At 44.1% G+C, this 22,770-nt stretch overlaps 1 long non-coding RNA gene across 9 annotated transcripts in view; it reads left to right on the top strand.

Moving 5' to 3' along the window:
• The window catches only part of LOC123613607 (uncharacterized), a 387,060-nt gene that overhangs the window by 68,541 nt on the left and 295,749 nt on the right, over window positions 1-22,770 (top strand). For 8 of the 9 annotated variants that reach the window (XR_012500538.1, XR_012500539.1, XR_006720973.2 and 5 more), the window contains one exon: window positions 15,304-15,463. The exons of the other annotated variant lie outside the window; for it this stretch is intronic. This is a non-coding gene — a long non-coding RNA (uncharacterized LOC123613607). The remainder of the gene's footprint in view (window positions 1-15,303; window positions 15,464-22,770) is intronic. 9 annotated transcript variants of the gene reach the window in all.

Below are 22,770 nucleotides of genomic sequence, written 5' to 3'. Positions count from 1 at the left end.
GGTGTCAGGCACAGGTACCACCTGGAGATCTCTTTCCACAGTAGGCACATTTCTTTTTAACTTGCGTGAACAAAAAGCAGTGAGGAGAGACTCTGGATAGATCTGGGGTCTGATTTCCTTTTGATAGTTTAGCAAAGAGCTGGCTCAGAAGGTCTTGAAACACCCTCTCCCAATTTCTTCTAACAAGGCCTCTCCTCTGGCCAGAAGGTTCCAAAGTAATATATTGTCATAGCTGGTCTTTTTCCCTGGCCCTATAAAAACATCGACTATTATGGATTAGAGTCCCCTGCTGTTGGGATGTTGGCCGTGTTCACATGCTTTATCCCTGCCTGGCCTAAGCTGTGGATTAATGAGAGGCTCAGAGATTGTGTGCTCTCTACAACTTCTCTGCTTATAGTTGTTTTTTTCCCTTGATAAACTCTATTTGGTGTCTGCACTACATGGACTGTGTTGTGGATCTGTGACCCATCTGGATGGCATGCAGGCTTGGGGAACCCTAAGATACCCAAAGCTGAGATGCCTTTGCTCTAGGCATGGTTGATGTTTTTAGTTTCTGTACATTGCTACCCTTTGTGCTTTTCCCTTTGTGCCTATTGTGGAGTTATGGATGTCTTTCTTTGGACCTAATTTCTGTGCTGGAGCCTTCTGCCCACCCTTTATTTGGAAGACATTTATTGTGACTGACCTGGAGGCAAAAGCAACAGCTAGCAGCTCTGTGCACGGGAATCAGGACATACATACACGTGGTATTTTTGATATCAGCTATTGAGAGAGAGAGAGAGAGAGAGAGAGAGAGAGAGAGAGAGAGAGAGAGAGAGAGAGAGGGGCAGCAATGAACCTTCCTGTCTACTCAGCGATGAAGAGCGTGAGCTGGTGTTGTCAATCTGCTGTTCCCTCACTGTGCTTCAGTTCCCACATGCCACTCAGGTTGAGCATCTCATTAGGCTGAGTGTGAGCCTAACGGTAGAAGGGATCTATTATTTTCTGTATGATGTACACTCTTAATGCATGTCAAAAACTGTCTGGTGCTCAAGTGAAAAGTTATGATCTGTCCCAGTGCTGGAGGAACATCTACCAGCCTTAGCAGGAGGGAGTCTATCTGTAGTCTCCATGGAGACTGAAGATCTTTCCAAGCAATAATGACCTTAAAAGCAAACTTCTTGAGGGTTTGACCAACCCATATAGGTTGGACTTTATTTAAACTCTTGTGGGATTGAGCCATAACCTGTTCCCATTTTCTGCCTTATTAGCTCAGAGCTTGGTGATTCTTTGAGACTTTTTAGGAAAGAAGTTATGTAACCTATATAAATTTCTTTGGGAGTTCTATTTTAGGTTGGCATATTTCTCTGTTCTGTCTTCTACATTAACCTAATTCCATCTACTTACATTAAAAAAATTATTTTTGAAATTGTCCATTAATCCATTCTCATTGTAAACATTTCAAACCAGAGAAAAATTTGTAAGAAAGGTCACCTTTGATGTCTAATCTAGAGTAGACCTGAATCCCTGTCTTTCCTATCACTCTGTTAAATGTGTATTCAATTCTATTTTTAGAATCTGATCTTTCCTACCCAAATATGTATGTATGCATAATTTTTAAAATGTGTTTCAGCTGTCTGGTGGTTTGTTTGCTCTGCTTACAAACCACCCTAAACTCAGTGGCTTAAAACAACATACATTTTATTGTATCTCATGGTTCCATGGATTGCGGTTAAGTTAGTCAGTTCTTCTACTGGCCTTGCTTGGTCTCTATAGATAAAAAATGTCTGTAACAATAGTCCCCATTCTATATGCTGTTCCAGCATCTTGCCACACTCTGATCAAATGGTGGAGTCGATGTCCCTCCTCTTAAGGTAGGTAGGCCATTGTGAGTTGATCAATCTATAGAATAGAGTGTAACAGAAGGGATGCTGTGTGACTTCAAGGCTAGTTCGTGAAAGGTGAGCCAGCTTCCCATGGCGCTCTCTTGGGACACTTGCACTTGGAACCCAGCCACCCTACCCTGAGGAAGCACAGGCCATGTGGAGCCTCAGTCCTGGGTGAGATTCCAGCTGACAGCAGCACAAACTTGCCGGCCATATAATTTAGCCAGCTCGGATGTGAGTCCTTCAGCTCTCAGTCACGTTTACTCTGGCTGCTGCCACATGCAGCACCATGTGGAGATGCCAGGCTCTGCCCAAATCAAAGATGTGTGAATAAAATGAATGTTATTGTTTTGAGCCATTAATTTTTGGAGGGGTTTGTTATGCAGGATTGGAATGCTTGGAATAGGCTCTCTTGTGCAGCTGTGGTTAGACAGTGGCATGGAGTCGGGTATAAGATGCCTTGGTACTCCTCAGTGTGGCCTCTCATTGCAGAATGGGAGTCTGCGCTCCATACGTGGCAGCTTAGGGCTCAAAAGGGGGAAAGTGGAAACTTCTAAGCCTTTTTATTGCCTGAGCTTGGAAGCCCCAGAATGTCACTCCCTCCACCTTTGGTCAGAGCAGCCACAGCCTGAGCCCAGATTTTAGGGGAGGAGACGTAAGTCCCACCTCCTGATGGCAGGAAGGAGGACCAGCGTGCGGACACAGGAGGGAAGGGACTTGATGCTGGCCATCTTTGGAAACCAGCTGCCACACCGCTGCTCATTAGAATCTTAGGTCCACACGGGCCCTAGCCTTGCCTCCTCTGTTCACCGCTGGATCTCTGACACCTGTTGCTGAATCTGGCATGTACTACCTGTGAAAAGATTTACTGCAGAAGTGAATGTGTATATAGTGCAAAGGGAAAGTGGGCAACTTTTGGATGAGACCATTTCCTTTGACCAGAACACTTCTTCCTCTTCCCCTCGTTGACCAACTCCCACTCCTCAAAACTCAGTTTAAGAGCTGTTTCCTTCGTGGCCCCAGACAGGGTTAATTACTCTCTCCCTTTGGCCCCCTTGGTCTACTGCTCATGTCTCATTGTTGTGTTAGGCATTTTTTGGTTTCCTTTTGGGAGGATCTCAAAGCGCAAAAATCACATCCTCGTCCTATCTTTGAATGACTTCCAGGGTCTGGCAGGCGGTATGCTCAGAAACAGGGCCGTGGCTTAGAACAGATGAACCCTCAAAAATGGAATCAATTGCTTCTCATTCTGGGCTCCATCACTCAACAGAGAAATAAAAAATTTGAAGTATATTTTAAGGAGAGGTTATGACTAAAGGCCTTGGGGTGGGGTTGGGGCAGGCAAAGACAGAGATCCTTTGGTGAAGGAAAGGGAAGAATATTTTCTTTTCCAAAGAAAAACATAGAGATCACTGAAATGTTAAAAATTATTATATGGGCTGGCAACAATAAGAATCTAACCTTCTAGACTTTATCTGGGGATAGTAATAGTTCTTATAAAAATTTAACGTTGATGTGAAGAGTAAATGAAATGAAAGATGTGTATAGTGCCTGGACCAGTACCTGGAACACAGTAAGCGTTCAATAAGTGGTAACGATGATAAGAAAATCTCCAGCAATCTTTGCCATTTATTGACTGGCCACTTTGTGCCAGGCACTGAGCTCAAGGGTCACAGAGTGCCAAGCAAGGGATGCTTCTCTCCTAAAGTGATTCAACGTGACACGGGAAAGGAAGGGTAGCCCTTCTAGAAACATTAACAAGATCGTGGCACTTCAAGGGGCCCTGTCGTGTCATTTCTCAGTGGCTAGAATCTTCTCCAGTACAGGAGCCTGAGATGTGCAGTTTCTGCACTTTGGTGAACAGGTGGAAAAGCCTGGTACATGGTCTGTTCACTCAGGAGAACAGAAAAAAAAATCCATGTCTGAAGAGGAATCTCAGTGCCTAGGATCTCTAGCTCTTAGGAACTTGAAGCTTGTTTGATGTAACATTTCCTCTCCATCCAGTTATAGAGCAAAAACTAGAGCTGCCGTATTAAAATTAGCCTTCCCATGAGTTATTCTGAATAGAGACATGACGCAGTGCTCGCCCAGTTGATGGAGGATCCGGCAGATGTGTCGCGAGGCAGCCTCTCCTGCGTACCTCTCAGCGACATCCTCACAGTTTCTCAGAGAATCCATCATCAGCTTAAACTGCTTTGTTTGATACCTTAGATGGCCTGTTCAAGGGCAGACGGCCCAGACAGACCTCTTCGCTGGCTGCCAGCTAATTAATTTATTTCCAAAATGCAAAATAAGGCCCGCTGATCTCATTGTGTTTTCTTTTTCTATCTCACCACTGTTTTTTTTCTTTTTTCAGTTTTGTTTTTTACCTTTGTTCACTGGCAGCAGCCTAATGGCCAGGTCCTTTATATACACGTGAATTACTTGGCATGCAGATAATTAACTACGTGTCCCTGAGTCATTCTTTGACATATGACATAGTGGTGATCGATGTCATCTTATATGCAGTCTATTACAATATTAGCAAATGTTGCGTTTTGAGTTTTTTTTTTTCAGTATAAATGCTACTTTTGGAGCCTGAGTTATAATGAAGAAATGGAGGCAGATACCTTGTTGAAACAGGATGGTTCATTAGACGAGTTGCCTGTGGACACAGATTGATCTGGATGCCAAAGATATTAAAAATACCTGGAGATGTGTTGGTTGAAGATACAATTAAGTATTTCAACCAGAATTGTCCAGTTAATGTCAATATATAAGTGAAAGAAGGCCAATTATTTTCTGAGGCCTCTAGGGCAGTGGTTCTCAACTAGGAGACAGTCTTGTCCTCCAGAGTCCCCTTGGCACTGTCTAGAGACATTTTTGGTTGCCCCCTGGGGCAGGGTTGGGGAGGGGAGTACAGTGCTACTGGCATCTGGTGGGTAGAGGCCAGGGATGCTTCTGAATATCCTACAGGGCACAGCTCCTCACAACCAGGAATTATCTGGCCCCAAATGTCAGTAGGGCCAAGGTCGAAAACTCTTGTTCTAGGGTACAGGTCTCATTGACAGTCACCCTGGATAGCACTCACTGGTTTAAGAGTTTCTTTTATCTCCCTCCCGTATCTCTCCTTTTTCTGTATTGTGGTCTAAGCCAGTGTCAAACACAAGGCCTGGCATATATTGGACACTCAGACATTTCCCCTTGACTTCCGTGACTTTGGTGAGCATTTGTTGAATGAGTGGAGGGGCTAAACTCACCAGCTAATTACAGTGTTGGTGCTTCCTAAACATTGTGAGCTTTCTGTTTTCCTACTTAGGTAGCTTTCCTCCTTGTTCACTGGAATTCAGACTTGCAATTACCCAAGTAATTAGTTCTGCAGAGATTTGCAGACATAGTAATGAAGCTATAGGTATCAGGGAGGTAACTAATATTTCTCTGCTTTGATACTGAGACTTCTAGGCCCTGAGGGTAAGAGTGAATTTATAGGGGATTACATGGTTTGCAGTAATATTTACACGTAAAATACATTTATTTAAAAACCTCATGAATTAACTAATCTCTATAATGTTCCTGTAGCAGATCTTTTATTAATCTTTATATCCACAAACATTTACTGAGTGCCTTTTGCATCTGCAAACCTGATTATTTCCCCAAACTTTGGTGAGATCAAGAGACTTTATATCATTAGCTGGTGAGTTGTTTCAAAAATACTGGCTTATGCGTGACCAGAGAGTTCCATCTCTTTTGTGGCCTTGGCCAGATTTTATAAAGTGTAGCCTCTTGTTTATTTATAATGGACTTCGAGATCCTTGGATGAGATGTATTACATATGTGTGAAGGATTAGAGAGCAGCTTTTAATAACAACATGAATAATACTGCTTTGTACTGCTAAACTGTAGATCTTTTCTTCTAAAGCCCATTATAGACGTGATTTGATTGTTGCTCTGTTGCAACAGTGTTTTTCCTTCTCTCCCTGTCCAGTCAGATTTTTTTTCTTTATTAAAGATGGCACGAATACTTTCTCATGTTATGACCTCTTTGATAAACAGCTCAGGATGTTACAAAAGCAAAGCAGGAGATGTCTCAAATAATTAACAACAGAAGGCTTGCTGATGCTCGGTGTTAATGTTGCCAGCGAGCCCAGCTATTTGTGGGTTGCTCAGTGCGTTTCTGTACAGATGTGTGTGAGGTTGAGTTTCAGCCATACGCCTGTAACAGCATCAGGAAACATTTTGTCATGCTACTTCCTTGGGTGATCTTTTATGACCAAAAGAAGAAAAAAAAGTCATATTTCTGTCTTGTGAAATTGAGCTCGAATTCTGGGTAGTTTAGCAGTAATCAGTATATGCCTGAGTCACAGCTGCAGGGGATGGTTCGTATTATATACCAATGGCAACTACTGCTGTAAATATGGAAATTAAATACTTGAGTTCAGGCTGATTCAAATCTGTGGGTAGGAAATGTCTGATCTTTCCCAAGATGAGTTTAAAAACGTGCGGAGGTTTCTCTAGGGCTATAGTTCCTCTTCACATTCATGTGCATTTCTTTGGGGATGGTCCCTTGCGGTCTCTTGGCAGCCACCTTCTTTAACATGGGGAGAGACTGGGATCTGTAAGAATGCCAAAACAAAACAAAACAAAAGCCCAGAATGTCCTCAGAAGATAACCAGAGTGTGGTTGATCTAGAAACCAAATCCGACAGCTCCAAGCCTCAGAAGATGAGTATCAGACAATACTTGGCTTCCCTCCCTGCAGGCATGAGACAGCCACATTCAGTCAGAATCAGTTCGTAATTTGGAAGCTTCTTACGTTACTGACATTCTCAGGTCCTACACCAAATTTCTCATCCACTCTGCTAATCACAAGTATTTATGTCAAATATCGTGGTTGCAGTCTTGATGCTTCTGTTATCGGTCCATCATTCTGGATGTACTTCCTGGAGCCTCTGTGGCCATGGAACAACATTCTAACACATGCAAGATGACCAGATGGAACTCACCTAGCAAGCTTTCTTCCAGTGGCCTAATTACAGCTCACTGAAAATTTTTTTAAGGGGTAAAATGGACATGATAACTCAGAAATGATTCACGGTTGCCCTGCTAGACAGCCTGAAGCTGTGACCTTCTAGACACCTAGCAGACTGTGCTGTGCCCTGAGAGGTCATGTGCAACCTTGGTGGGCCCTTTCTCTCACACCAGTGGCTGCTTCCCTCAAGTGCTTGTGCTCTCTGCCTTCGGGCTTGCTCATCCTGGCTTGGGCGGGGCAGGGCACAAAGCCTGAGGTTTCAGTACCCTCAGGATTGAGCGATGAGAATTGGTGGCTATGAACCCAGGTGTCCCCAGTGCCCGCACCCTGGGTCAGTTTGGAGCTGTGTCCTACATGGTGAGTGAGAGGGTGCCAGGGGGATTGAGCGCTCAAGGCCATAGCTGTCTGCTACACACCCTTTTTAAATTCCTTCTCTAACCTCTTCCTGTCCCTCCCTTGGGATTCCGGCTATTACTTCCCAGGTGAACAACCAGATTCTTGTATCAGGATGTGTTGTTGGGGTAACCCAAACTAAGGCAGCGCCCACTATAGGAGCCCACCAGGACCCCCTTCTGTCCTCACCCTACAGTTGGGGGCTGCTGAGAGCCTTGGCTCTGCTTCCTAAACAACCCTTGAGTTGCCTCCTTCTTTACTTCTAGAATTTAGTTCAAATCTGTAGTATCTCACTTAGTTGATTACAGTGGCATTCTGAGGGGCCTCTCCGTTTTAATCTCTCCCCCCCAGAACCAGCCTTCCATGGTGCTGCCAGAGATAACTTTCCAAGGGGCACACCTGATCTGTTACTTCCCAGCTTCAAACCATCCAGCGGCTCAGGCCACTCATGACCCAACTCTGGCTAAGCCATCCCACGCCCTTCCTGAGCCCCATACCGTTGGGCATGTTCCGTGGCTGCGGTGTGGGGTTTGCGCTGCACGTCTGTCCACCTGTGAACTTCAGCACAATTTAAGGACCCAAGAAGCCTAATTACCTTCTCTCTGGAACTGTCCTTTGATGACTGCACTCAGTGGTGGCTTCTTTTCCCGCCCCTCGGCCTTGTGCAAGTCTCCATGTGCGCCCTTCTCCGTTTACTGGGGTGAGATTGTGTCAGTCTTTACCCTCTACTGCAAGGTCCTTGAGGGAACTCATCACCTACGACTCCCAGCGCCTGGCTCAGCACCAGGTGTGAAACCAACACTTGATCCTGACCAGGACCAGCTGGCCATTCAGTTTGTCCTGCAGAAGTTTGTTCTGGGATACGTGGTGGGGCTGACGGTTGTGGGGAGGCTCTATTTTGCTAAGACATCAGAGCTGCTTAATGACGAGGGACAACCTGATGATGAGGGCTGCATGACCCAGAGGTTTGGTGGGAAAACGTGATTGAAATGATCACTAAGGACTTTATATCTAAAAAGTGTTGCTCTGTTGCTTCATTGTTAAACCTGCTTCTTTTCTCACATTTAATTTCTTTTCAGTGGATATACCTCTTAGCCCTTGCTGAACGTGATGCAGGAAATGGATGTAAATATTCAGGAAGCTTCAGTCCCCTGGGATTTATTTTGCCCCTGTCTACACATTTGTTTTGTTAAGACTTAGAGTCAGCAAAGTCAAATGGAAGAAAAATTATAAAGTAAAATAAAACAGTGTTTGATTCTGTCTGATCTCAGCTTGAAAGGTGCTTGGGTTTCTGTTGGTTGGTTGTACCTCTGTGGGGGAGCGTTTTACGGGCCAGCCAGAATGCCCAGCTCTGTTCCTTCTGAGGGAGGACTTGTGGAAAACAGAGCCTGTTTTCCCGATGCTGTGTCTTGGGTATGTGCTTTGGTTCCCTTCCCCATGGAAATGTCTCCATTCTGGAAGCCAGATTCCCATCTACTGTCCTAGGGAAGGGGTGGGGCAGGCGAATTTCACCATAGTTTATGCATGGGGGTTGATTCCAATTCTTTGAAGGTGCCCTTCTTAACTTGGCATCAACCTCCCCCCTCAGAAAAAACTTCCTAGTCAGGGCAATAGGGTGGGATGGGGAAAGCATGGCCCTTCATGGCTGTCTCCTTGGAGGCTCCCTGGGTCTCTATAGAGTTGAGAAGGAGCAGAGTTGCTGAGCAGGATTGAGGTCAACCGTGGTCACCACAGCCACCTCCTAGCTGCACGGGAACACACAGCCTCGCTCGCGGTGGTGACTGGGACATGTCTCCCGGGCAGCATGGGAAGCTAGGTGTTCCCAGCCTTGTAAGGGGCTGGGAACTTCTTTTTAATTGAGTAGAGCCCCGAGGCCTGTGTGATGGGATATAGGCGTACCCTGCAATACAAATAAAGCCAGAGGTGTGGGTCTACCCCGAGGAATGGAGACAGGAGACACTGGCCAAGACCAGGCAGAGAGGAGGCAGGGCAGCCGCTGCCTGTGAGCAGGGCGCAGGGGTCCAGTTCCCACGCGCAGCACGTAGCCTTGTCTGCCTGCCTGGGTTCCCAGCAGCGCGGCCCTTGCCGACCAGGCTTGGGGTTTCGCTTTCTGGTATTGGTTTCCTCATTCTTTCCATGGGGAGCCTGTTGTGCCACGTGGCTCATGTTTCTTCTTACCCTGCCCAGGCCCATCTGAGCCCAAAAGTCCTGAGTTCCTGGCTGAGACCTTGCCCTCACTCAACTTCTACATTCTCTCTCTGCCATCAAATAGTCTCTCTTTTAAAAACTAAAAGCAAAAATTTAAAAAAAAAATGATTTCATCAATGATAGTAACACTCCTGGTTATTTGGTTCCAATTTTGAAAAGTACCGAAGAATCAAACACTTCCATTTTTAATACAAATAATAATAATTATTACTTTTTAACATTTTTATTGATTTATAATCATTTTATAATGTTGTGTCAAATTCCAGTGTAGAGCACAATTTTTCAGTTATACATGAACATACATATATTCATTGTCACATTTTTTTCTCTGTGAGCTACCATAAGATCTTGTGTATATTTCCCTATGCTATACAGTATAATCTTGTTTATCTATTCTACAATTTTGAAATCCCGTCTATCCCTTCCTACCCTCTACCCTCTTGGCAACTACAAGTTTGTATTCTATGTCTTATGAGTCTGTTTCTGTTTTGTATTTACGCTTTGTTTGTTTTTGTTTTTTTTTTAGATTCCATGTATAAGTGATCTCATATGGTATTTTTCTTTCTCTTTCTGACTTACTTCACTTAGAATGACATTCTCCAGGGACACCCATGTTGCTGTAAATGGCGTTATGTTGTCAGTTTTTATGGCTGAGTAGTATTCCATTGTATAAATATACCACCTCTTCTTTATCCAGTCATCCGTTGATGGACATTTAGGCTGTCTCCATGTCTTGGCTATTGTAAATAGTGCTGCTATGAACATTGGGGTGCAGGTGTCATCCTGAAGTAGGGTTCCTTCTGGATATGTGCCCAGGAGCGGGATTCCTGGGTCATACGGTAAGTCTATTCCTAGTCTTTTTAGAAATCTCCTTACTGTTTTCCACAGTGGCTGCACCAAACTGCATTCCCACCAGCAGTGTAGGAGGGTTCCCTTTTCTCCACAGCCTCTCCAGTGTTTGTCATCTGTGGACTTTTGAATGATGGCCATTTGGACTGGTGTGAGGTGATACCTCATTGTAGTTTTGATTTGCATTTCTCTTGATAAATTAGTGATATTGAGCATTTTTTCATGTGCCTACTGATCATTTGTATGTCTTCCTTGGAGAATTGCTTGTTTAGGTCTTTTGCCCGTTTTTGGATTGGGTTGTTTGGTTGTTTCTTATTAAGTTGTATGAGCTGCTTATATATTCTGGAGATTAAGCCTTTGTCGGTTTCAGTTGCAAAAATTTTCTCCCATTCCGTAGATTGTATTTTTGTTTTACTTATGGTTTCCTTTGCTGTGCAGAAGCTTGTAAGTTTCATTAGGTCCCCTTTGTTTATTCTTGCTTTTGTTTCTATTGCTTGAGTAGACTGTTCTAGGAGAGCATTTTTGAGATGTATGTGAGATAATGTTTTGCCTATATTTTCTTCTAGGAGGTTTATTGTATCTTGTCTTACATAGAAAACCCTAAAAGATCCACACGAAAACTACTAGAGCTGATCGAAGAATTCAGCAAAGTAGCAGGTTACAAGGTTAACAACGTTCAAAAATCAGTTGCATTTCTTTACACTAACGATGAATCAACAGAAAAAGAAAGTAAAGAAACAATCCCCTTTAAAACAGCACCCAAAGTAATAAAATACCTAGGAATAAATCTAACCAAGGAGGTGAAAGAATTATATACAGAAAACTATAAACCACTGATGAAGGAAATTAAAGAAGACTTTAAAAAATGGAAAGATACCCCATGCTCTTGGATTGGAAGAATCAATATTGTTAAAATGGTCACACTGCCCAAGGCAATCTACAGATTTAATACAATCCCTATCAAATTACCCAGGACATATTTCACAGAACTAGAACAAATCATAATAAAATTTATATGGAACCATCAAAGACCTAGAATTGCCAAAGCATTACTGAAGATAAAGAAAGAGGCTGGAGGAATAACTCTCCCAGACTTCAGACAATACTGTAGAGCTACAGTCATCAAGACAGCATGGTATTGGTACAAAAACAGACATATAGACCAGTACAAATAATTATAATAGTTTACCTTTTCAAAATGTTTTCCATGTGGCTCGGTCTTACGTGAAACACTTTGTTGCTGTAGTTTGGTTTAATCTTCATGACAGGTCTCTAAGGAAGGTATTAACGATGAACTCCATCTTATGGATGAGTTTCCTCTGTTCTTATGAAACAGAGTTCCTCTGTTTCAGAGGAACAGAGAAATTAATTAACTTCCCTAAGGTCACACAGTAAAAGTGGGAAAGCTGGGCTGGCATCATTCACTCCGTGCTTCATAAACATACACAGTGCGGACTTAGACTTTTGTGGAATCAGGGAGACAGATGTTCATGGTGGAAAAAGCAGTGCCACTGAGGGCACACTCTATTTGTCACAAGGGCCAATGGAGGCAGGTGACCATATTTTTATTGGCCTCTTACCTTCTTATCCACATTCGTCTCTCTCTCTCTGGGATATTCTCATGCCCATCCCCTCCCACCTCAGGTTTCCAGGCAAATTGTCTTCATGCCCCTCTGTCTGCCCAGCTAGTTGGCTTGCTTTCCCTCTATCACCTCCACTGGTTCCCCATTTCCTTCCCACAGAACAACAGCTCTCACAATGACACTGCTGCCTGTAACAAATCCTTGGTTGTCTGTTCCATGGGAAAGAATGTCCACGTTTATTTTATTTTTTTCAGAAAAGCCCAAATAAAAAAATTACAGTCTTCTAACCTTTCACTTCCCAGTATGGGAGCTACAAGATTCATGTGGCTACTGGGAATAGGGGGAGTTGAAATTGAGACCCCCTGGGGATGTAAACTACTCACCAAATCCCCAAGACTTAGTATGGGGTGAAAAAGAGAATATAAGCTATCTTGTTCATCATTTGTTAAATGTTGACTACTGGTTGAAATGATGGCTTAGGGAAAATGTGTTATTAAACCTAATGTGGCTGGTTTCTTTGTACTTCTTTCTAACGAGGTTACTAGAAAATTTAAAATAACCTACATGGCTTGGGTTATGTTTCAGTTGGACAGCGCTGCTCCAAACCCCATGCTCTGGTCCCTGTTCGGGGTGAAGATAGGAGAGAGGTGCAGCCCTGGCGGGAGAGGATCCCCCCGCTAGTGGGGTGGTTGACCTCTTCTTATGGGGGTCCCTGTAGCGAGCTTCTGCATTTTAACAGAAGGCAGATGCTTGAATCTGAGGTGGAAGTTCAGGTATCAGGGAGGGACCACAGAGGTCGTCAGCTGTGAGGCCCTGGATGGGGCGGGGGATGGGGAGCCGGACTTGCTCTGTTGTTCCCTGGCACTTGGCACAGCGCCAAGGGCAGGGTCCAGAGCAATCGGGTGCTGTCCTGTGATTAAACGTATTTGGGTCAGAGGTGTTTCTGCTTGATGTGTCTGGTGTCCCCTGAACCTCATCACATGGACAGTCGCCTGCTCTGCTTGTTCCTGATGGATTCCTCTGTCCCTGTTGCCACGCCCGTCCTGTCACCAGGCCTGCCAGTCCTGCCTCTTTAATTGTTCAGCGAGCACCCCATCCCCGTCCCAGTCTTAACCCGACCTTCGCCGTCTCTTACTTCATCTCATGTAGTCCTCCCCACTCCAGGCTAGCACTGGGCTTCTCAAACTCTAGTAGGAATCAGAGTTCCCTGAGGACTCCTTAGTACACGGGCTGCTGGGCCCCACTCTCAGAGCTCCGACTTACCAGACCTGGGTGGGGCTGGGCCTAGAATGCGCATTTCTAACTACTTTCCAGGTGGTGTGGAGGCTGAGTCCAAGGCCACACTTTGAGGATTGCTGACCTAGCCGAACGATCTTCCTCAAAGACAAATCTGATCATGACACTCTTTTTCTAAGACCCACCAAAGTCCATAAAGTCCAAAGCCCGAAGGGCCCCGTCCAAGGGCTTTCATGCCCTATTCCCTGGGTACCACCCCAGCTCCATCCATGAGACCTCCGTTTCCCTTATGGCATCTGCCGCTCTCCTGATGGACCAGGCTCTGCCTCGCCTCTGGGGCCCTGTCTGCTGCACACTTCCTCCCTTACCTTGCAGGCTGCCTTTTCCAGGCTCCAGTGACTGCTGGCTTCATGCTGGGTTAAGCCAATGGGAGGTACTTAAAGGAGGCGGGAAGGTGGTGGGAGGAAGGTTTTTCTCTTCTCTCTATGCTTTGAGCAGCGTCTCCAGCAGTGGTTTTGTCTTCTCCATGGACTCAGCTTCTTGCCAGACAGGCCTGCCTTGTTCTCAGCTTCTGCCAGATCACCTGGTGATGGGGCACTGGAAACCCCATGTTTTCCTGAGACGCCTGCTGCCCTTGGGGGCGAAGTGGCTTCCTGCTGTCCCCAGTACCTGGGTGCCTCTCTGGTCCCATTGGACTTCTTAGCTCTCCTATTGTCAGTATCCTGCACAAAACTCTCTCTGTGGTAAATGCATGAAGGTTACGCCACTGATGTCCAATAGAACTTTCTGTCATTATGGAAACATTCTTCCATATCTGTCTTGTTTAATATGGCAGCCACTAGCCATTGTGGCCATTCGGCACTTGAAATACGGCTAGTGCAACTGAGGAACTTTTTAATTTAATTTAATGTAAATTAGATTTAAATACGATTAATGGCTACTGTGTTGGACAGGGCAGGGTTAGACCCTACTTAATATACAGCTGCTGAAATGTAGGAGTGGATTCTGAAATTGGCATAGAAAAGAATAAAGAAGTTTTCTGTACTCTGTGCTGTACAAAGTGATCTTGCTCTCTGCATATCAGCTTCATTACTTTTTTTTAAAACATTTTTTATTAAATTATAGTCATTTTATAATGTGTCAAATTTCAGTGTATTTTTTAAACCTTTTTTTTTTATTGAGTTATAGTTATTTTACAACATTGTGTCAAATTTCAGTGTAGTTAGCTTCATTACTTGGAAAACTTTTAAATCACTTTCCAAAATGTAGATCTTTGGGGGCTAAGATTACAAGAAAGAAGAAAGGTGAACAAGAATTATGGTTAAAGAAATTAAAGCAAGTTACAGAACAATGTCTAGTACCATCTGATTTCGTGAAAATAAAAATAAGTAGAAATATGAGTCCTCATGAAAATACTTGCAAAGATGCACACAACACTGTTAATGGCAAAAACAGGGGCAGGCAGGAGGTGGAGGAGAACTACTGTTTTTCATTTAACACACTGTGTGTCTTTCCTTACTGGTTAGTGATCTGTCATCTGCCTCTCTCTCTCTCTCTCTCTCTCTCTCTTTTTGCCGTGAGCACGTATCACTTTCACAATGAAAGCAGCAAAGCAAAACAAAACAGAACAAAGCTGAAAGAAATGGTATTCTATTTATGTAGAATGGATTGCGTGCATTCGTGCTTTGTCCTTTAGAACCAGGATTTTACCATTTTCTTGATGACTTCGGGTTGTCAGTATAAATTTCATGTTATGTGCTATGATGTAATATGAAGTTTTACGAGTACCTGGGATTTGTTTTAATCAGATATGGTAAGACATGCGGAAATGGAAATGACTGTCATAAAGGAAGACGTTTTTATACTTACAGCTCCATAGAAACAGGACACATGGCATGTCTTGCCACATGGGGAAGAAACAGAAAACTTGGGAAAGAAACTTTATTGTAGTTTCCACGGGAAGGAATGAATGAGGCAGGGTTAACAGGCATAAGGTTGGCTAGTTTGAATAATTTCAGCAGACTCTGGGGCATAAGGGCTGTCCCTGGTTGCCTGGGGTGACTGGGGCAGGTGGAGAGTGGCCTGAATATGAGAACCTGATAAAGGAGGCGGTTGGGGTTTGAGCTCTGGGTTGATTATTAACTTTATTATTATTTTTATAGGAGAGGCATGTTCCCAAACGAACTGTTTTCTGCCTCTGGGAATCGGCTAGTCTTGGGAAGTACAGTCTCTCCAGAGTCAACAAGGCCCCAGGTGTCCAATCACCAGAAATACAGAAAATAGAAAAGTATGATTAATACATATGATGGAGTCTTCAGCAAGGTAGGTAGGACTGTTTCCTTAAGCTGAATTACGGTCTTGGAGTTCTTGCTCTCTGCTTGTCAGGATCCAGGGATCCTTTCTCCTGCTGTGTGTGAGCTTGCATCCACCCCATTTTCTCTCTCTTTTATGTTTTTTAGACTTATATGTCAAATAGGAGTGAATAGGGTCTCACTGAGGACCTAAGGTGTCTGCTCATCTATGAGCCTTCACTATGACATCCCTTGGGGGCTATTGATTTGGGGGAGGAGACCACTCCCCATCACTGTAAGGATGGATTGTTTCTAAGGACATGGAATCTCATCAGAAGCCAAGGGACCCATCAGTGCAGGGGTTCATGCAGCATAGCTGCCCCTGCTGCCCCGAGCTACTGCTGCGTCTGTCCATGCCAAGCCTGGAGGTCCTTGCCGTAGGCCAAGTACATTCTCTCAACACCCAGTTCTTTAACACATAGGACCTGTATTGCTGCCCAGGGAAAACTTGCTGCAAACTATGCCCCAAATAGGAACTGTTTATGGCATTCAGGACCTTCCTGGTTCTTCAGCCAACCTCAGGAGCAACAGGGCTGCCTCCCTGTCCTGGGGTCTCCAGTGTCTTAAAGACTCGGACATACTGTAGTATGTCTGCATCCAGCTTCTCAGGATCCTGGAAAGCCCGTGGACTGTTTTTCCCTTTCTTCCCTTGTCTTAGCTGTATACTGTATTCTTGAGGCCATGGCCTCTAGATAAATATATTTGCTGCTCTATAGAGCGCCCATTTGTGCGTGGTTTAGTGCTAAGAATGATGTGGAACATGCCAACGGATACAGCAGCATGATTCTGGTGGCTGCATAATTTGGGCAAATTATTTAACCTCCCTTTGCCTGTTTCTCCAATTGTAAGATGGGAATAATAATAGGACCTAGTTTTTAGGGTACTGTGAAGGTTAGAAGACTGAGTTTTTGTGAAGTCACTGCCTTTACAATTCCAGACAAACACAAGATACTCCATACGTGGAAACTAGCTGTCAAGAAGTGAGTAAAGTAAGGAGTGAGTTTAGACTTAGCTGTGTAGAACCTCATATGGGATTTTGAGAATTTCCCCCACTGGAAAATAAATCCCTTAAGTGGGGCCTGTCCCTAGGAGGTTCATGTCAGGATTTCATGTTGGACCGAGCATGCATTTGAGTCTGACTCTGCGGTGAGCTGGGTCTGATGGCCCCATGCAGTTCTAGAGGAAGGACCAAGCTTTGCTAATCTGTTCAGTGTGGATGAACAAACACATCTAGCTGTTGATTCCTTGCTGAGATCGAATACATGAAGACCCTACATGTGAGGGAGCATTAGGCTGGAACACCCGCTCTGTGCCAGCCTTTGAAACCCTGCTTTCCTGACTCCTGGGTATCACAGCTGCCACTAATCTCCTTTTCATAATCTTAGTCTGCAGATTTATTACCTCCTGACTCCCCGCAGCCCCAGTGGAATAGCTTTATTGCTTCCTAACTGCATGATGGGAAAGGAGAATTCACTATATAGACTTTCTATAGCTAATTACAAATCCTTCCAGCACAGGGTATGCAAGGAGATTCTTAGCAGACTTACTCAGAATTGCCAAACCTTGGAAACAACACATACACCCATCAATGGGAGAATGGAGAAAAACAAATTGTGGCGTGTACATTCAATGGAATATAACTCAGCAATAAAAAGGGACATGCTGACACACACAGCTGTATGGATGGAGATTAAAAAAAATTTTGTTAAATAAAAATAGCCAGGCAGGAAAGAGTGCGTACTGTGTGATTCCATTTATATGAAAACTTGTTATAGTGGCAGAAATCAGAACAGAAGTTGCCTCTGATGGGGAGTGGTTTAAAGGCAAGGGCAACTGGAGAACGTTCTGGGGTGCAGAAAAAGTGCTATGTCCTGATCTGGGTGATATTTATATGAATTAAACTGCGGAATTCATTAAGGTATGGTCTCAAGGTTTGTGCATGCTACTACCTGTAAATCATACCTCAATAAAGTGCTCTCAGCATATTAAAAACTTTTATAATGGGGAAAACATGTTATGAGGGACATAAAAATGTTTAAAATGCTTTATCGGATGAGAAGCCTCTAAGAGTGAGAATTCCTATAGAATGTGTCTGGCCGTGTTACTAACTAGGATTTATTTCAGGGACTGATTAGCTCAGGACCTTTCGTTCCTTTCTCTTCCTTGTTTGGCAGCTGGTCTCCTGATGTCTCTGCTTTCTGGCACCTTAAGCAGAGCATTGGAGGAGAAATCAAAAGGGTGGAAATTTGCATCTGGAAGGCACCTGAGCATCCAGAAATGGACAGAGTTGTAGGTGGGTTTCCTAAGAGCAGGGTTGGAATTGAGGGTTCCTGAGGAAGTTATTTATTGAGGGAGAGGTCTTGGGGGAACCTGAGAAGAGTGAGGGAAGCTGGATGGGGCCGAGGGAGAAGCTGGGCAGAGATGTCAGCTGGTCTGGCGTCTCCCCTCAGCCTGATCCCGCGGAGGGCTCTGGAGCGTGAATGGCACCACAGGGTTGTCTCCCTGGTGGCTAGAGGCTTGTGCTTCAGACCCTGTGTCTGTCAGCCACTGAGGGGCTGCCCCACGTGCACATGTGCTCGCATGTGTGGCAGGCAACCTGTAGGTATTTCCTGGTGACGCAGGTCCCGTCAGCTGAGGATGCTTTTCCTCAGATGAGAGCAGCTGTGAGCTGTGAGCTTTGAGCCGCCAACACTGACAGCAGCTGGGAGATGCGGACACCTAGTGGGTACAGGGGATCTGGGCACGGCACCGACAGCTCCCACGGCAGACACCCACCTGGTGCGGCAGGTGCTGGAGATAAACTGGCAGTGCCATTTCTGGTGATCACAAGGCAAAGGGGACCAGAGAACCCACATAGGAGGTCCACAGAGCCTCAGAGCACTGTGAGAAGATGCCATTGGCCAGGCACTTGCTTTGGAGAAAATGGGATATGCTGGCACCTGTTCGGAATTTGCAAAGTGACCTCTAAGAGGCAGGAAAGTTTTGCATTCCATGTACAGATGCCCAAAATACCCTGTACTTTTTCTTCACTGTATTTATCACAATTGCAATTAAATTCTAATTATTTCTGTGCGTACTTAATGTCATCTCCACAATACCGTAAAAGCCAGCAGGAGGCTCATGATATACAAGCACCTCTGAATATTGATGAAGGAATGTGTTTGGGAAGATGGAAGGAGGGTGTCTGTAGAGGTGGCATCTTAGATCAGTTGTTTTACTTACCTGGAATACCTTCTCTGTTGCCTGCACCAAACCGAGTCCGTTCTTTGGTGTCCAGTTCGTTACCCAACTCTGCTAGGTATCTTCATCCCAACTCACTGTGCACAGTGCCATTTAACACTTTAGATTATGTTAAGCCTGGGGACCTTGCTTTTCAAGTGGTTTTATGCATTTGTCTACAATCTCACTCATTACAGAAGGGGTTTGGTTGGAATTTCTTTGATGGTCAAGTTCATGTCTTGCTTTTGGTTTCTAGGATGCTTCTTTTCTTCTTCCATTCCTGCTACCTACAAAGCACTTCCCCCAACAATCATCACCTACTAAATCCTTCAAGGACCTGTTCATGGGCCATTCCTTTACCGATCGACCCAGCTGGAAATCATCTTTCTTGCCTCTCAATTCTACACTCCGAGGACACTAACTTTTGTCTCATTGCTTAGTACTTATTCCTGTTTAGGTCATAGGTCCTCTACGGGCCTGTTGGCTCCTTTATAGCAAGATGACATGTTGAACTTCTTAGTGCTGTATATACTGTAGATGCATTTTTATACTATTAACATAAATATACAGATATCAGACAATAAGTCAAAACTATAGGTCGACTTACAATAATAAGGGTAGAAATTGGACAGGAGGGAGGATGAATTCTTCCATTTTTTTGAAGTGACTCAAAATCAGTATTTAATCCTTGAAGAAGGAGGCAGAGGGAGAAGACAGATGGCAAAGGAGGAAGTACATCTGAGAGTCATCTTACTGCAGACTTACTGGGGTCAAGAGGGCCCCCACACGGGATGGAGTGTAGCCTCTCTGTGAATTTCCTTGTCTGTTTTCGTATCTGGTGGGTGATATATGCCAAACTTGGGTGATAGAGACCCTCTCCTGGAATTTCACCAGTCCCGCATTTTAGGGCAGTCCTTCCCAGAACTGAGTCCTGTGGTCTGTGGTCAGCAAGGCCCAGCCTGTCTTACTGGGTTTGGCGCAGATGCTGGTGATTGCGCCTTCAGCTTCGAAACAAGGGTTTCTAGTGCCAGTAATTCATATTAAACAGAACCCATTTCCTCTATAATGTGAGAGCACTTTCTTGATCACCCTTTCATCAAAACATATGTTTTTGACATGGCCTAGAACAGGATATGGAAATTTGGCCAATAATCAAATATGGGTTCAAAAGGAGATCCTTGATGGCTCCCTTTGAGCTGTGGGTGATGTCTAAAAATAGCACACTGATATGGCGCTTTTAAAATGCAACAAGTTGAGATTGCTGCTGAATTCTAGAAAGCAGTCATCTGATGTCATGAAGATGCTCCCCAGGTGAAGCGGGGCAGGGTGTGAGGGGTGGGCTTCTCTGTGGCGGTGAGCCCTGTTCTGCCGGATGTACGTCCCTCTCATAACCTCCCAGTGAGTTAGGAAGCCGGCTCACTTCCTTTAGTGTACAGTTCTAGAAACAGAGAGCATGCGCCTTACCTTGAACCTGATTTATACAGGGAAAACTTAATGCTACAAATACTAATTAAATAACTGTGCTAAATTGCTTACTCTGCTGGATCTAAAGATATACAGATAAAGCAAAGTGGTGAAGCAGAGAATTTATTGGTAGAATTAAGGAATTAGAAGGGATTAGAAGGGAACTAGCTATTACAAAACCCTCATTATAATGATGGTGGGGTGGGAGTGGAGGGAAAAGAAAATTAATATTGATTATATGATGCTTACACATCAGGCTTGTAGATTGTGTTCTCCCAAAAACTCTGTGTCGGAGAAGGTGGGAAGGAATATATGAAAAAAATTTTTTTTGTAATTGATTATAGTGGAGAGATTGTACCTTGGAGTCATTTGAATTCTCAGAAAATTCTCGTAAGATAGATGATACGCTTTCCATCTTAGAGAAGAAGAAAATGAAACTCAAGAGACATTAAATGGCATTGTGAGAAGTGGCTGAGCTGGGATTTGAACTGATCTGCCCATAAGTAAAGCCCTTGCTCCTTCCTTACCCACATATTTCAGATAAAGACATGAAAGTGCTGAGGGATGACGTGTTTCAGACAAACCTTCTGATCCATGGCTCAGTTGTCTTTCTCTTATTGCACATGGAACGTGCCCACAACAAGGGACTAGGAGGAAGCAGGCATCAGCAGACCAAGAGCACTGGCCCCCAATTCAGTTCTTCTTCCCAGATTACATGCCCTCAATCAGCCACTGTAATCCCAAACTTTCTCTTAGAACAAATTCCAGAGACCAACAGACATCACTTCTTTTTAAGGTGTTTCCAAAGTTGCCGGTGAGGCTATTAGGAATATTTTTTGCTTTGCTTAACCCTCTGTTGATTGGTAGAATTTTAATCTGTCCTTTTCTAAAGGGTTTGTGTTACCAGAAATCTGTTTCCAGCCTCCCTCCCTGTGTCCCCCCTCCTTTCTCTTCCTCATGTCTACTTTGGGTTCCTTGGGTTGGAGTTGGAATAATTTGCTCATTTTCTATTCAGAGCTGTTGAAAAAGAGGCAGTAATTATTCTCTAAAAAAACATCCACTGACTATTTGGAGGTACTTAGGGAATCCCCTTTCAGCTTTTATTAATACGAACCTTTTCCCTTAGAACTGGTTTTTCCGGATGGAGAAATCACGTGAGTCCAGACATGGTGTTATGTCTGGGAGGGTGTGTAGAGCAGGAGTGGGTGCAGAGGCTTCTCCAGCTGTGTTTGAGCACAGTGGGACCCGAATGTGCTTGGATGGAACCTGCATGGTGGTGGTGATAAACGCTGAAAGTCTTCGTGGCCCTGTGTACGTCTCAGATGGTCCTCTGCTCAGCCCAAGGGAGAAGCAAATTAGGCCAATGGCAGCTGTTAGGGAACCAATACACTTATTTGCCGTGATCAAGTGTGTTAATCTGGATTCTTGTCTCTAATTACAAGACGATGTGATCAGTGGAATTAGCACTGGCCTGAGACTCAGCACACTTGGTGACTAAATGTTACCAGGGAGAGTCTCTTCATGGCTTTCATTTCTTCTTTCTCTGCGGTGAACTGAAGAATTGGAGTAACAATCTCCAAGTGCTCACCCAGGATGAACAACCTGTATTTTGGAGGAATTTCTAGGAGGGGCATAGTATTGCTTATCCTGGATAAGCACAAAAGGTTGTGTTGCTTCATGGATTGGTGGGGAAATGACTGATATTTTATTGGAAAAAAATTCACCAGAGGAAGACAACATGGTGTATTGAACCAAGAATCAGCTGGCCCGAGATTGAATCCTGGCTTTGCCATTAACTCCCTGGGTGACTTTGGGTCTAAGTTTCCTCATTCCTTAGGTGACAGTTCAAATTCAGTGATCTCTTGAATGCCTGCTTTTGGTGCCTCTGTGTGCTAGTCATGGAGCTGAGGGCGGAAAGAATAGGATATGATTCCTGACTCTGGAAGTACAGTTTGTCTGGAAAGTAGTGAATAAGCCATTGTGATACTTAGATTAAGTGTTATCATAGAAGTGTGTTCACATGGATGGACTTGGAGGGTATGTTGCTAAGTAAAATAAGTCAGACAGAGAAAGACAAATACCGCATGATATTACTTATATGTGGAATTTGAAAAATACAACAAACTAGTGACTGCAACAAAAAAGAAAGAGATTCACAGATATAGACAAAGAACTAGTGGTTACCAATGGGGAGAGTGATGGGAGAGGGGGCAAGATGGGGGTAAGGGATTAAGAAGTACAAACTACCATGTATAAAATGAGCTACAAGGATATATATCCAGCACAGGGAACATAGCCACTGTTTTATAATAACTATACATGGAGTATAACCTTTAAAAATTGTGAATCACTATATTATACACCTGTAAGTTATATAATATCGTACATCAACTATACTTTAAAAGAAAAGGATATTCCAGGGGGAAGGGTATAGCTCAGTGGTAGAGTGTATGCTTAGCATGTATGAGGTCCTGGGTTCAATCCCAAGTACCTCCATTAAAAATAAATAGATAAATAAACCTCATTAGCTTCCCTCCAACAAACAAACAAAAACAGAAAAAGAGAAAGCCTTAAAAAAAAAGACTCAATGAGTAA

The sequence above is a fragment of the Camelus bactrianus genome, chromosome 19 (assembly GCF_048773025.1).
Source record: "Camelus bactrianus isolate YW-2024 breed Bactrian camel chromosome 19, ASM4877302v1, whole genome shotgun sequence".
NCBI lineage: Eukaryota > Metazoa > Chordata > Mammalia > Artiodactyla > Camelidae > Camelus > Camelus bactrianus.
This window is presented reverse-complemented; position numbering and strand designations above follow the sequence as displayed.